This window comes from Branchiostoma floridae, chromosome 17 (genome assembly GCF_000003815.2).
Source record: "Branchiostoma floridae strain S238N-H82 chromosome 17, Bfl_VNyyK, whole genome shotgun sequence".
Classification (NCBI taxonomy): domain Eukaryota; kingdom Metazoa; phylum Chordata; class Leptocardii; order Amphioxiformes; family Branchiostomatidae; genus Branchiostoma; species Branchiostoma floridae.
In genome coordinates this window covers 5468128-5483454 of record NC_049995.1, presented here as the reverse complement: position 1 = coordinate 5483454, position 15327 = coordinate 5468128, and the positions used below count along the sequence as shown (strand labels likewise).

Here is a 15327-nt window from a genome sequence, read left to right as displayed (position 1 = left end):
CAGGTCCAGAGAATGAGGTCCAGATCCAGACCTGATCATTTGTGAATGTAGTAGTGCTGGTAAAATGTATTCCCCAAGCAGAGGTTGGGTTGCGAAGATGTAGTAGTGGTCGCCATTTGATCTGGTAAAAATCTACGCAATCCAACAACTGCTTGGAGAATAGATATTTTTTAGGTATTTGTTAATTTTTTACTCGGTCCAACATCCGGTCCACTGCATTTTTTCAAGTCTGTTTTTTTTCAGGACCGGTCCAACAAGAAACAAAAACACTGTTTTGTACCGGTACATCGTACCAGTACCCACCACTAATTGCTACCATAGCTATCTACACACCGAAAGCTTAAAATATGGTTGTGTGTAACAAAATCTCTAAAATATCATAAACTTAAACGACTTTAGTGCAAATGGCATTCTATTTAACATAAACAAATGAGACAGAATATGCCCCGTGCAAATCAACTTTGCTTAGTTCTAAAGTGAGAAAACTAGAAACAATGAGGTAGAAAATCATCAACAAATAAATTCATAGTGATACATTTCCAAGGAAAAATCTAATCTTAATTACAAACAACTACTATCATCTGCGGGAGCTCAGGAAGCTGGCGATGAATAGGACGCAGTGGAGAAAGATGAAGAAAGACTGATTGCTGATGCAGAGTGTCCAGACCACTGCATCAGCAGAATACAGTGGACTACTACTACTAATCATCTGCAAGATCATTATCAGAATTAAAAAAAACTAACTACTACTAACTTACAAATAACATAAGAATTAACAATAAGAATTATCAATTAGTATACAATATGTAAGTAAAATGTAGAATAAAGCTGAAATCTACAAAGTATGTTGGCATGAAATCCTTCAAATTCACTGCCAGACCAGCATCTCTCTCGTAACTTCCACACTTGCGTACTTAGCTTACTTGTGTGTTAGCATGTGCCTTCTATCTAAGATTACCATATGGTTACTGTACAGGCACTTCTACATTTGAAGGGGTTCTCCTCGGTGAGTCCTTCAGAATTTCCGACCTACTGAACAGCTTTCTGCACTCCTCACTCCTGTAGGGTTTCTAACATGTGAGTCCATATGTGCTTCTTCAGATTACCCATGTCACTAAACTGTTTGCTGCGTTTCTGCTCTATGTGAGCCAGCCCGCATGTGTCTCTTCAGATTACTGAGCTGACTGAATTGCCTGCTGCACTCCTCACACATAAATGGTTTCTCCCCTGTGTGAGTCCGCATGTGACAATTCAGGGTACTCAGTTGACTGAACTGCCTGCTGCACTCCTCACACTTGTAGGGTTTCTCCCCTGTGTGAGTCCGAATATGTCTCTTAAGCTCATCCATCCTACTGAACTGCCTGCTGCACTCCTCACACCTGTAGGGTTTCTCCCCTGTGTGAGTTCGCATGTGATTCTTCAGATGATCCAGCTGACCGAACTGGCTGCTGCACTCCTCACACTTGAAAGATTTTTCACCAGTGTGAGTTCGCATGTGCTTCTTCAGATTACCCTTCTCACTAAACTGCCTGCTGCACTCAACACACTTGTAGGGTTTCTCACCGGTATGAGTCCGCATGTGTCTCTTTAGACTATTCAGCTCACTGAACTGCCTGCTGCACTTCTCACACCTGTAGGGTTTCTCCCCTATGTGAGCCCGCATGTGTCTCTTCAGATTACTGAGCTGACTGAATTGCCTGCTGCACTCCCCACACATAAATGGTTTCTCCCCTGTGTGAGTCCGCATGTGACAATTCAGGGTACTCAGTTGATTGAACTGCCTGCTGCACTCCTCACATCTGTAGGGTTTCTCCCCTGTGTGAGTTCGCATGTGATTCTTCAGATGATCCAGCTGACTGAACTGGCTGCTGCACTCCTCACACCTGTACCGTTTCTCTTCCCTTCTACATTGCAAATCTTTCTTTTCCTTCCTCCTGAAGTCATCCAAAGTTTGCACGTAACTTGTTGATGCCATCCTCGTATATCTCGTGCAAATTCTGTGGAGACAAAACAAACAATCATTCATGCAAATATAATTATGATGACTTGTACGTCTGTGCCCTGCTTGATGGTAATGTTCATTTTTTTTTCCCATTGAAGGAATGAACCTCAGCCAGTAGGTACCCTCTCCTCATGATATGAATGATACATGCAGTTTCAAATTTCTGATTTTTTCAATGTACTTTTATGTTGACGGCTTTCACGGCGAAGTGCAATAGCCTAGTGGTTAGAGTGTTCGCCTTGCATTCAGTAGGTCGTGAGTTCGATCCCCGGCCAAGTCATACCAAAGACTTTAAAAAATGGTACATGCTGCTTTCTCTGCTTAGCACTCAGCACTAATGAGGAAGAGTATGGAAGTTAAACACACATCACTACCAGCGGACCAGCCCCCTGCTGTAGTGGCTTGCACATGTGTGGCCCAAGGGATACAGAAATGGAGATGGGCGCCACCCCTACGCATCTGTTACTGATGTACGGGCAACTAACTTTCACGGCGAAGACTGTATGTTGTGAACTTATCATTACCGATAACAGATAAACAGCTGACTTTTTTTACGCGCACTTGATGCCACCGAGAACATTTAGTTCCGAGAAGTTAAATTTTCACAGACCGTAGAAGTTTGGTACCGAGAAGACAAGGTGAATTACAGCATATGGTCCTGGTTATAACTGGCTGTGCACATCAATGTCCGGGGAAAAAAGAATGTATAATGATACTTCCCTAAACCATTCATGATGTATTTCTCCACATTAGCAATGAAACCTCCCTAAACTGATCATGATGTATTTATATCCATTAGCAATAAAACCATCCTAAGCTGTACTTTCTCTGTATTAGCAATGAAACCTCCCTAAACTATTCATGATGTAGTTCTCCGCATTTAGCAATGAAACTTCCCTAAACTATTCATGATGTAGTTCTCCACATTAGCAATGAAACTTCCCTAAACTATTCATGATGTAGTTCTTCTCATTAGCAATGAAACTTCCCTAAACTATTCATGATGTAGTTCTCCACATTAGCAATGAGACCTCCCTAAACTATTCATGATGTAGTTCTCCACATTAGCAACGAAAAACGCCCTTAACTATTCAAGATGTAGTAAACCTACTAGTATTCAAGATGTTGTTCTCTGCATTACTGAACCTCCCCGTAAATCAAAACACCTCATAATGAACACCAGATGTTAGATTGGCTGGAAGTTTCTGGAACAGGGGCGGACGGGGGGTTTCAGCGTATCCTTTACCTTTCTATTTCTACCAAGTGTGCATTCATGTCAGTATAGATGTTTCTCAGCGAACTATGTAATCTTAGCAGGAATTATACACCTAAACCGCTAAAGCGTATTCACTTATCTTTGACAAAGAACCTCAACATTATTGAGATAAATACACAAATCCTTTTCAGACTCCCATTGTTTACGTTAACCAGGAATTTTTGCATTATCGTCTAAATGATTCCTCAATTTGTCCGACAGTTTTCTCCCTCTCTGGTATGGAAAACAGGCATTTTCAAACGAACATTTGTGTCATTTTTCTCCTCAAAGTCATGGTCTATATCTCAACAGTCACGGACGGCAGAAACAGTTTTAACGGACCCCATAAATTCTACGGCATCAAAAATCATTAAAACGTTTCACATTATGGAGCATTTAGAATCAAAATACAACATATCCTCTTACCTGAACAAACCCTAAGTCTTATCTTTTAGAAAAACGCCAGACGCGTCTGTCTAAAACCGCTGATGTCACGCTCCTCCACAGCGTCCTATTAAATCGTGTTATTCCACTGAATATGCGTGCGAGTCTTTTTGCAATACATTATACGGCCGCATGGTGGCTACTGGCATCTGGGATTCTTCTCAAAGACAGTCCTGGGACAGAGAACGCATTCCTGGGGCGAATCATGCTGAGAGGAGCTAAGTGTCCCGGGAACGTGATATAATTACAAATAACCTTGCCTGGGGGTAAGTGAAAAAGGTACAGCAACGAAGGTAAAGCGTTATCGTTTATCGTACAATCTACCGTGTAAGAATACTATGCGACGTTAGCATACATGGTCTGTGTACTCGTTCATGTTAACTTTCATTGTTGTTGAACACAACTATAGTCCTTTAAAGCTGCACAGTTGATCAGGACAACAGCACATCAGAAGGTCATGTCAGCTTGCTTCATTTGACCTCTAGCATCAATGGAAGACCCTTTCCACGACACTGCGCATGCTTTACAAAGTATTTCTTCGATTTTCAGTCTCGTCGAATCTTGAGTGTCGTCGTTCCTCAATTTATTCCAGAGGGAAAAAAATTACAGGATCCCGTATCAACTAGAAGTCAAAACCAAGTAGACTGCTTGTTCGAATGTGCATTTGTTGGTTCTAGACATTTCACAATGACGAGCACCTAAATTGAATTTGCACGGTTGACTAGCATGTTACACGAGTGGCGTGTTTTGTTCCTGACAGAGCCAAAGATTAGTTATACCCCTGTCGCATTTGGCGAAAATCGATCGGACGACGATTCTGCGGCAATCGCCCGAGCCTCGCTTATAATAATAACTTTATTGCACAACAATAGTACAAGGTACAAAGTATGGCTTATATGTGACACCGGGACGGTTTTCAGGTTAAAAAATACGCGCAACCCTCTGTAGATCTTAAATATGGCCGATCTTCCATCGATACGCCCGAAGATCGTGGATAATGTGGCAGGGGTATTAGAACGGCTGTGCATTTATTACATCCTGTATTGGGAGGAAAATTCTTAATATTTTCTGACCGGTATGTACTATATTGTTGCGTGTCGGAAAGCCGGGAAGGCAGAGATCGTAATGATCTTTCCTCCCGGTATTTACGTAAAGATTGTTCATGTGTGAACGGGACGAGGGGGGGGGAGTTGACGTCATGAAAGGTGATTAGGTGACGTCATGAAGGTTTGAGAGGTGACGTCATGTACCTCGGTCTGAACTGACCCAACCGGGTGACTATCAGCTGTTGTCATTACCTCGGGGGTATTGTTATCAGTTGGTGAACGGTGTGTTTGTCCTGTGTAAGCCCTCAGTTCCGCAATTGGCATCTAAAGCTGGTATCTCACTGAACTTGGGGCACCGGTGCGGCACTGTGATTCGTTCACTGTGTGCACTGATTTTTGTATAATTTAGACATTGCGAAGTACTTTTAAGTCTTAAGTAAGACTTAAAAGACCTCAGTATACACAAAATGTAAGAAAATTCAATCTTTATTTCCGAAATTCGTTGAGTAATCTTCCGAACCCCACAGTGCCGCAACGGTACCCCAAGTGCAGTGAGATACCACCTTAACGCTTGAGAAAGATTGGTCAAAGTCTAATCATCATAAATCGCGCTCCTAGCGGTCGGCCCCAAAGCTAGACCCCCACCCCAACCACTTCTGGGAGGGGACACAAACCCCAGCCGGTGACATATTGTGTACACACAGACTTTGAAATCTTTATAAAGTTTTTAAAAAATTGTATGCATTTATACTTTGACCACTGGCTATTTCAGTCCTACATATTCAGAATGTTTATTCTGTCTTTTTTTTTTACATTTCACATGTCCAGCGTCAGAGCCGTCACTACTGACGAGACAAAAATGAAGAAACACTGTCCACCGTGTGTCCTGTTGCTGATACCGCTAACAATGGTTCCATTTCTGCTGTATCATACATCGGACCACCTCACTCCTGGTGACATGTTGTCCTGGAGTAAACTGGGAACCCGCAGAAATGCTACCAGGTGGGGCCACATAACGCACTAAAGCTAAGGGCACAACCCGCCGTACGTGCAATTTATTTGTCCGTACGTTTTTGGAAGGCCACTTCTGCCACGTATTTCTGAAAACGTTCAGGCTGCACAGGGCAGGCGCATCGCCCGTACTGTCACGCACGGGGGGTAAATCCGCAGCCCGATGGCACACAGAGATACACTGCACGTCAAGTTCTACGACGCGGCGTGTCTGCGTGCTCCAAAATCCGTCTGATTGCCTACGAGTTCGTACGGAGGCCCCGTTTACCACTTAAGCTAGGGGCACAACCCGCCGTACTTGCAAGTGCGTGCTGTCTACGTGCCAAAACGTGGGCAATCTTTTGGTATCCGTAAGTGGTAAGTACCGTCTCCGTACGAACACGTGGCGATTCCCACGGATTTGGGAGCACGCAGACACGCCGTAGAAATTTAAGTGCATGCAGATCTTTCTCTGCGTTCGGGCTGCGGATTCGCCCTCCGTACGTGCCAGTACGGGCGACGCACCTGCCATGTACAGACTGAACGTTTTCAGGAATACGTGGCAGACGTGGCCTCCACAAAAAACGTACGGACAAACGGACGGTGGGTTGTGCCCCAGGCTTTACGGACTCAAAAGACTGCCCACGCGTTTGGCACGTAGACAGCACGTATTTACACGTATGTACGCACGGCGGGTTGTGCCCTTAGCTTACAGGTGCACTCACACCGCACTTGCCTCAAGCTTGCGTCACTGTGGGGTTCGTTCACCGCGTCACTGTTTTATTTTCTCCGATTAAAACGTAAAAGTATGACTTAGAGGACGACAAAATACGCAATGGAAGAAAATTTGCTCTTTATCTCTGAAATTCGTTGAGAATCTTTCGAACTCCGCGGTGACGTAAGCTTGACGCAAGTGCAGTGAGAGAGCACCTTAAGTGTTTCCATCCGTACATATTACGCTGATAACCTCGGGTTGATTTGATGACCACGCATTGTCCGTGTGAGGTCCGTATGGAAGTCTTATTCTCCACCAGGCTTCACAGGTCGCTGGAAAAATAATAGAAATTGGACAAATATAGCCAGATAATATGCCAGCGGCATACATACTCCTCGGTTAGCTAACTAATCTGGAATGTTATGTGTATAGATATTTGTCCAATTTCTACTATTTTTCAAGTGACCAGTGGAACCTGGTAGAGGATAAGAATTCCATGCGGATCTCATACGGATCCGGAATTGACTGTATACGCACGCGTGAAGCCGGCTTTAGGACCAAAAACCGAGTTCAGAAAATAACATTCTAAGGTATTTTGATATTTTAAAGCCAACACCATTGAAATTGTGCTTTTAGGTTTGGAGATAACATCGTGTTGTATATGACAAGTGGACTGTAATTCTTTGATTTAAAGCTAGCTGCTAGGTGTCATTACTGTATAATGTCCCTATGCTGTTTTATTCACTTGTAATAAATGTAACTATATCTGTGATGTCAAGCATAAAGCTGGTATCTATTATGTTTTTATTAGGGTGTACCTATTACAACTATTTCATAATAGCTGCTAAACTGATGATAAACACGATTTATTTCTTTGAATAAACAAAATCCAGCTCTCTCCTCGAGCTCGAAGAGGCAGACAGTGTCTACAGTGGAGTTACCGGTACTGCAAACTCATCCATGGAAAAGCTTGTGAAAACAAGGTACAGGGGGACAAGTAGCACAACATTTTTACCATATTCAGGCCATTCATAAAGTCACCTTAAAGCACAACTTTCCTACTAGCTCCTACGCACGAGATGTCAGTTTCCAAGTAGATGTAAGGTTGATCGTACGTTTTCATTGCCAGGTTCTTCTGACATCTAGAACTAGCTATAGGCCAGTAATAAAAACCTGCTGAGACAAGTTTCATTTGGGACGTAAGAGTACGAAATAGCCTTACGTGCTGTTACTAATAGTTGTCCCTGAATTCAAGAAATGGCTCAAACAGTATCCTTCACATTGATCTTTGTCAGTGTGTCATCATCGACTTCGAAAAGTCATTAGACTAGAATTAACTCGCCTGGAGATGTAGATGCAATCATTTTTACAGCCATGAAGCATACTCCGAGATGTGGATACAAGGAAATGATCATGTTTTGATTTGTTTCTCAAGGGCATTACAGAAATTTAGATCTTACGCTAAGCACATACCGAAGAAAAAGGTTGCCCAGAAGAAGTTCCTATCCGACCAGGCAGCCGTACAGTCCATACCGACGGAAGCACCTGGATGGGTCTATAACAAAACAGCTGCAGATTTATTCCGGTAGGGGTCGCTTTCTCGAGTTGAGATTTGACAGATTATGACGTCAGTTGGCTTCCGCCATGTTGGTCGGTTAAGAACGTGAGTGATGTCATGATGTAAGAGATGTAAACAGCTGATTACTTGGATTACGAAACAAAATATAATGTATTAAGTATTGTCATTTTCAAATTTCTTCTTAAAATGTAAACTGCTGACCTGTATACATGATGAGAATTGAATATATCGAGATTACTGAATGTTGTACATTAAGCATAATGAACTGTGGAAGGACATTGTTCAAGATTAGGTAAGCAAGACCACCGCCATGGGTTTTGCCTCCAAAATAGATTGAAAGTTGAATTTCTTCATCCCCTTCACTTTTACAGGAACACAATCATAAGCGACAGTCGCTTTGTGAACGGGAGCTTTCTTGTCACACAGGAAAACGTTGTGAAAAAAGTTCTGAAGGCCTACGGCAAGAAACACAAGGGAGTCAAAGTGCCATCAGACGTCTTCAATGGATTTTTTTAAGTAGGTTTGGAGACTTAGTTTTCCTTCCTCATCTTCTTCTATCTTGACGATGAAAACGTTAAAAACGTTACAATACTGACACATGGACGTCAACTACTGGTTCATGATGGTAACGTCTCTGTTGAGTAAGGGTTCATGCAGCTGATCACTTATATGTAGTTAGCTTACTACTCTTCTTATTCTTCTTTTTCTTTACTTAAGCTAAGGACACAACCCGCCATACGTGCAAATACGTGCTGTCTACGTACCAAACGTGGGCAATCTTTTGGGATCCGTAAGTGGAAAGTACCGCCTCCGTACGAAATCGTAGGGAATCCGGACAGCTTTACGTGCTGGCAAAACTTTGTGTGCCATCGGGCTGCGGATTCGCCCCCCTCCCCCGTACGTGCTAGTACGGGCGACGCACCTGCCCTGTACAGCCTGAATTCGAACGTTTTCAGAAATACGTGGCGGACGTGGCCTCCCCAAAAAAAACGTACGGACAAATTGCACGTACGGCGGGTTGGGCCCTTTAGCTTAACCTCGAACCACCCCTACTGTGGTATTACTGCGAGGGAACTCCCTATAACTTAAATGCTGCTCAGTGTCCAATGTCTTATGCTTAAGGTATGACTGATAAAGTCACTTTATTAATTTATACAAGCATCATATTACAGACCGAATCAAATGAGCTTTGACGTTAATAAGAACACGTATCTTTTCCACGCAGGAGAGTCCGTTCAAGAACAAACGCTTCAATACTTGCAGTGTGGTAGGGAACGGAGGGATACTAACGGGAAGCGGCTGTGGAAAGGAGATAGACGCCTCTGAGTTTGTGTTCAGGTCAGTTTCTCTGCTATAAATGTACATGTACTAGTCCAAACGCTGTACAATAGGATCTAATAGCACAGGAAATCTATACGTATACGTATAGGTTTTTAATTTGAATAATGTATTTATCTAAACTATTAACATTAAACTAGTTTTAAACCAAATGGACAACCTAGAATGCAATGAGTTTTACCTCTTATGTTGATGAGTATTACATGGTTATGTTGATGAGTATTACCTGGTTATGTTTATGAGTATTACCTGGTTATGTTTATGAGTATTACCTGGTTATGTTTATGAGTATTACCTAGTTATGTTTATGAGTATTACCTGGTTATGTTGATGAGTATTACCTGGTTATGTTGATGAGTATTACCTGGTTATGTTGATGAGTATTACCTGGTTATGTTGATGAGTATTACCTGGTTATGTTGATGAGTATTACCTGGTTATGTTGATGAGTATTACCTGGTTATGTTGATGAGTATTACCTGGTTATGTTGATGAGTATTACCTGGTTATGTTGATGAGTATTACCTGGTTATGTTGATGAGTATTACCTGGTTATGTTGATGAGTATTACCTGGTTATGTTGATGAGTATTACCTGGTTATGTTGATGAGTATTACCTGGTTATGTTGATGAGCATTACGTGGTTATGTTAATGAGTATTCCAGGTCATGTTAATGAGTATTACATAGTTGGCTCGTTCTCATTTAAATGTCGAAATGCTGTCGCCTTGATATGGAGCAAATTATAGTCAACACCACAGATTCCTTCATTTTTCCGCAACCCCTGTAATGTTTTACAAAAGATGCACAACAACATTCGTATTGGTTGATGGCTTAGAAGATTATTATAGCCACGGGTGGGATATCACCCCCTTAAAAATGGATGTCGCACGAGAAGAAACGAGGAATTCAAATAGTAGCGAAGCATTTAACAATTCAGTTCCCAGAATGAGTGTTCGGTAGGTGAAACCAGCTGACCAGGCCATCTGACCGGTTACGTCAGATTGCTACTGTCACTGATCTTGGAGGCTGTGTGAGGTGGTTTATGCCTGTCGCCAGATTCGGTAACAAACGTTACCACCATGAGTAATTCTATTATCCACGTATAAGACTAGTAATGACCGTTTTGTGACGCTGTTAAGTTTTTCTGGTTTCCTAAAGAAACAAGAAAGGGTGGTTGACTGTCATTTGCATCCCACCTTGCTTAACAAAATGTTGTACAGACTGTAACAAATGTTCCCATTGTTCGATGCCGTCTAAGCTTTCTATTTAACCTGGTGTAAGAAGCTGCCCAGTTTTAAAATGTTCCTAGGGACGTCCACTTATACCTAAATGAAGTAGTCAATAAGGTGAGTCCTTTCGAAGAAAATAGGGTAAAGCCTACTGTTGTAACAAACGCTACCGGTAACGTTTGTTACCTGCCCTGTAATGCATTACCAATGGGACCGAAAATAATCAGTTGCCATTTTTTGCTATGGTTAAAAGAGGAATTTTCCTAAACAGCCACCTTGTGTTCACTGAAAATAAAGCCGGTTTATTTTTCGACCCAAAAAATGTCATTTTCGACATTTCATTGAGAACGAGTGAGTAATGTTGATGAATGCTATCTGGTTATTTTGACGTAGTTATATTGTTGACGTTCGGAAAGTCTGCAATTGGATCATTTTGATACTCATGGATTTGTTCAAATGTTTATCTTCTCATAACTGATAGGTTCAACATAGCTTCTATGGACGAGGAATATTTGGAGGACATTGGAAAGAAAACCAATCTGGTCACTATCAACCCCTCAATGATAATCTATAGGTACCTTCCTTATGTCTTACTATGTCGAGATTTTGAAAGAACGAACTGCAGCGCAGAATATGAATTAAATGTATAGTACGTAGGTCAAAATTCGGCGGACGACACAACACAGCCAACACAATGGCCCGATGTATGCCATTAATCATTGTGCTTTATTTGCAAAGTCATCTTCGTATGTATGTGTGTGTGTGTGTGTGTGTGTGTGCGTGTGTGTGTGTGTGCGTGTGAGTGAGCATGAGTGTGTGTGTATGTGTGTGTGCGTGTATGTGTATGTGTGTGTGTGTGTGTTTGTGCGTGAGTGAGCATGAGTATGTGTGTGTGCGTATATGTACATTATATATGTATACATGTATATATATATATAGGGGGGGGGGTTGTGTGTGTGTGTGTATGTGTGTGTCTTTGATGTGAAACTGTTATGTAAACCTAGCTTTTTTGATTTGTTGTTTTATTTCGTCTAGATACAACTTTGGAGGATCAAGAAAGTTGAGGGTCAATGTTAGAGCCTTGATGTCTGACCTGGTCAGTATATGGAGACAGGCTACCTCTGGATCTGGGCCTATGATAGTCCTGTTCGCGCCTTCAAAGTACAACAAGCTCTGCAAGCCAACAGCGCCCGGAACCAAGTTATCCAGCCATATCCAAGTCTAATAGGATCGTTGATATCGTTTTGGAAAGACAATGGTATCAGTGCGAAGAAGCCGTCAACAGGTAGCTGTAACATAACGTTACTAGTATATCATAAAAAATGAATGCATGCATGGTATTATCAATACCTTGTTTTATATCAGTCAATCTATTGTTCCAGTTTCGACGTATTTCATTCTTATAGACGTATTTCATTCTTAGGATATAGAAGGATCCTTGTACACAACCTGTATGTACTTACTTTGATGATTTTTTCGGTGTCTATCAGACACGTGGACCTTTTTCAGAGCGTATGACTGGAGTTCTGCTTTTTTGCCACAATATGTAGTCGGTGCAGGTGGCGCTTTTGCGGCGATAATGCAATCCCAAACGTGGCCAAGTTTGTATCCCCCTCGTCCGGGTTCATTACGTAAAATAAGCACAGTCCTGGTTGTGTACAAGAATTTTTCTATATCCTATATGCTACCAGCTTGATGAATTTTTTTTCGGTATTTCATTTTCATTTTAATCTATATTCACATTCCGTTATTCGCAATCATCTAGGACTGCTTCTGACGAGTTTTGCCACGCAGATGTGCGAAGAGGTGCGCTTGTACGGCTTCTGGCCCTTCCACTCCGACAGGAACAACAGACACCTGACTGAGCATTACTACGACAATGCCCTCCCCACCAACGTTCACAGGATACCTGATGAGTTCAGGCAACTGCAGCGTCTCCACAACACCGGGGTTCTTCGTCTCACCACCCACACATGTCAATGAGCGGAGGATGCTTATGATCATGTACTGGAAGTAGATAGTTGAATTCTGTTCTAATCTTCAAAATACATGTACAAGCTGCTTAGCACACACTTCATTCTTAGCCTGGGTACCATCCGGAAAGTAGTTCGCTCCGCCGTTTATCATACATTGTATACAGTCGCTTTGACATTCATTATACACTATATACATTCGCTTCTAGCTCTGACATTTATTATACGTTATATATTGTCGCTTCTCTACCGTTCCGTCTGGGATCCTTGACAACGTCAATTATTATGCTTATTCAATCTAGTACACTCTAATATATTATGACTGTCTGTATGTAAAAGTGCTAATATCAATTGTTTGCATTTCTATAAACTAGTTTATTGATTTTAAACTCATCATGACAATCAGAAGGCTGAATTGCAAGATTCATAATGCAACTTATCTATTTATTTGATATTCTCAATATACAACACTAAATAGAAGACCGCAATCAAATAAATATACGTGTATCCGGATATCCCAAATAATTCGTACCTTCTTCCGGTGTTATTTTCGTGACAATTTGTGTGATGGCGTACCGATTTTTGCGTTCTGGCATGAGGAGGATTTTTTTTTTACTATCCGCGTACTTTGACTCTTTGTACTAAAGCCAAGTGTGGCTTGGGTAGCTTCTTCAAACTTAACTTGAGGCGCATATCTTCTCCATCTGTCAGAGGCTATTTAACTTCAAGGTTTATAGGACTGTTGCATTAGAGGTTTAGTTCCATGATGATCCTAGCTAGTTGTCCGCCACTGAATCGTTCCGATTTTCTTTCATGAAAGGCCGGCGTATTCAAGAAAGGGATGGATGAAACGTGTAAAAAGCTAGTGACCAGGTCTTCCACCAGGTATATCCAAGGACCGTGGATTGATGAACTCCACAGCTGTGGAGTTCATCACTATGTTGATGAAATCCACGGCTGTGGAATTCATCGGTAGAAGGATGATGAACTCCACGGCTGTGGATTTCATCGATATGTAGTGATGAAATCCACGGGCATTCCGCCGCTAATACTGACATTTGGCTGTGGACTTCATCAGTATGTAGTAATGAAATCCACGGGCATTCCGCCGCTAATACTGACATTTGGCTGTGGACTTCATCAGTATGTAGTGATGAAATCCACGGGCATTCCGCCGCTAATACTGACATTTGGCTGTGGACTTCATCAGTATGTAGTGATGAAATCCACGGGCATTCCGCCGCTAATACTGACATTTGGCTGTGGACTTAATCAGTATGTAGTAATGAAATCCACGGGCATTCCGTCGCTAATACTGACATCTGGCTGTGGACTTCATCAGTATGTAGTAATGAAATCCACGGGCATTCCGCCGCTAATACTGACATTTGGCTGTGGACTTCATCAGTATTGAGTGATGAAATCCACGGGCATTCCGTCGCTACTACTGACATTTGGCTGTGGACTTCATCAGTATGCAGTGATGAAATCAAATCCACGGGCATTCCGCCGCTAATATTGACATTTGGCTGTGGACTTCATCAGTATGTAGTAATGAAATCCACGGGCATTCTGCCGCTAATACTTACATTTGGCTGTGGACTTCATCAGTATGTAGTGATGAAATCCACGTCGCTAATACTGGCATTTGGCTGTGGATTTCATTAATATGTTGTGATTAAATCCATGGGCATTCCGTCGCTAATACAAATGTACTGACATTTGGCTGTGGATTTCATCAATATATATGGGCATTCCGTCGCTAATACTGACATTTGGCTGTAGATAGTAAAACGCCCTTTCACTAATCCTTTTACACAGAGTAATCAATTTTAGCTAATCTATGTCAATCGATTGTGTGATACAATGCAGATACCATTTGTAACAATTTGAATAATTGATAAAGACTATACAGAGCTAGAAGTTCGAAAATGGTACGTATACTTTTAAAGTGGTTTGCACAAAGCTAGGATGGCTTTATTGGGATCGTAGATATGAAGGTAAAGATTTTAACTCTCCCATACTTGCCTTCGTTTTAACTGAAAACTGAAAAACCAATGTTATTTTTCAGCATACATGGAGTTGTCTTTGTCTTAGTATTGTGGTTGGACGCTGGGTTCATCAACTTGGCAAGTTGATGAACCCAGCGTCCATTCCGTTGCTAGTAATGGCATTTGGCCGTGGAATTCATCGAAATGCCGATGAATACAACACCCATTTGGTCACTAATACTTGTCTTTGGTCTTGGAATTCATCTATGTAATTCTAAAATCAACAGTTTGCGGCAGTGTGGATTCTAATATATAGACTGTAAACAGTGTAATACAGAAATTACATGTCTTTATTGTGGGATTCAATATTTCAAGCACTTATCGACAGCAAGAAACAAAGTTTGATAAGATTAACTTTGCATTTGTCGGTCATGTACGTATTACATATTACAACATATTTCAATAAAGACTAACAATCGAGCATCAACTGGAAGTTCCTGTGAGGAAGATGTGTCTTGCTAGTTTGGGAGTTTTAAAGTTTTATGAGCTGTGCGACACCAACTTTTCAATTAATTTCTCCACAGGCCTGGGTTTTAGAGATATGTAGAATCGCACGGCAGGTGTTGCATTATACTATATTTACAGAGAAAAGAACGTTCTTGGGCTTTGATGTTTCTGTTTAGGAATACGGGACATCGCCTTTTCCACCAAGCTTTTCTCAAACGGTGGTACAATAACGGGTAGTTTCACAATCTTTTGTATG

The 15327-nt window shown here is 41.7% G+C and overlaps 1 long non-coding RNA gene across 1 annotated transcript; it reads left to right on the top strand.

Moving 5' to 3' along the window:
* The first annotated feature begins 5337 nt into the window (after nt 1-5337).
* On the top strand, nt 5338-13079 carry LOC118404751. The gene is made up of 8 exons (XR_004829795.1): nt 5338-5749; nt 7346-7435; nt 7888-8037; nt 8403-8547; nt 9257-9369; nt 11082-11174; nt 11636-11885; nt 12366-13079. It is a non-coding gene; the product is annotated as an uncharacterized LOC118404751 (long non-coding RNA).
* Nucleotides 13080-15327: the final 2248 nt, after the last annotated feature.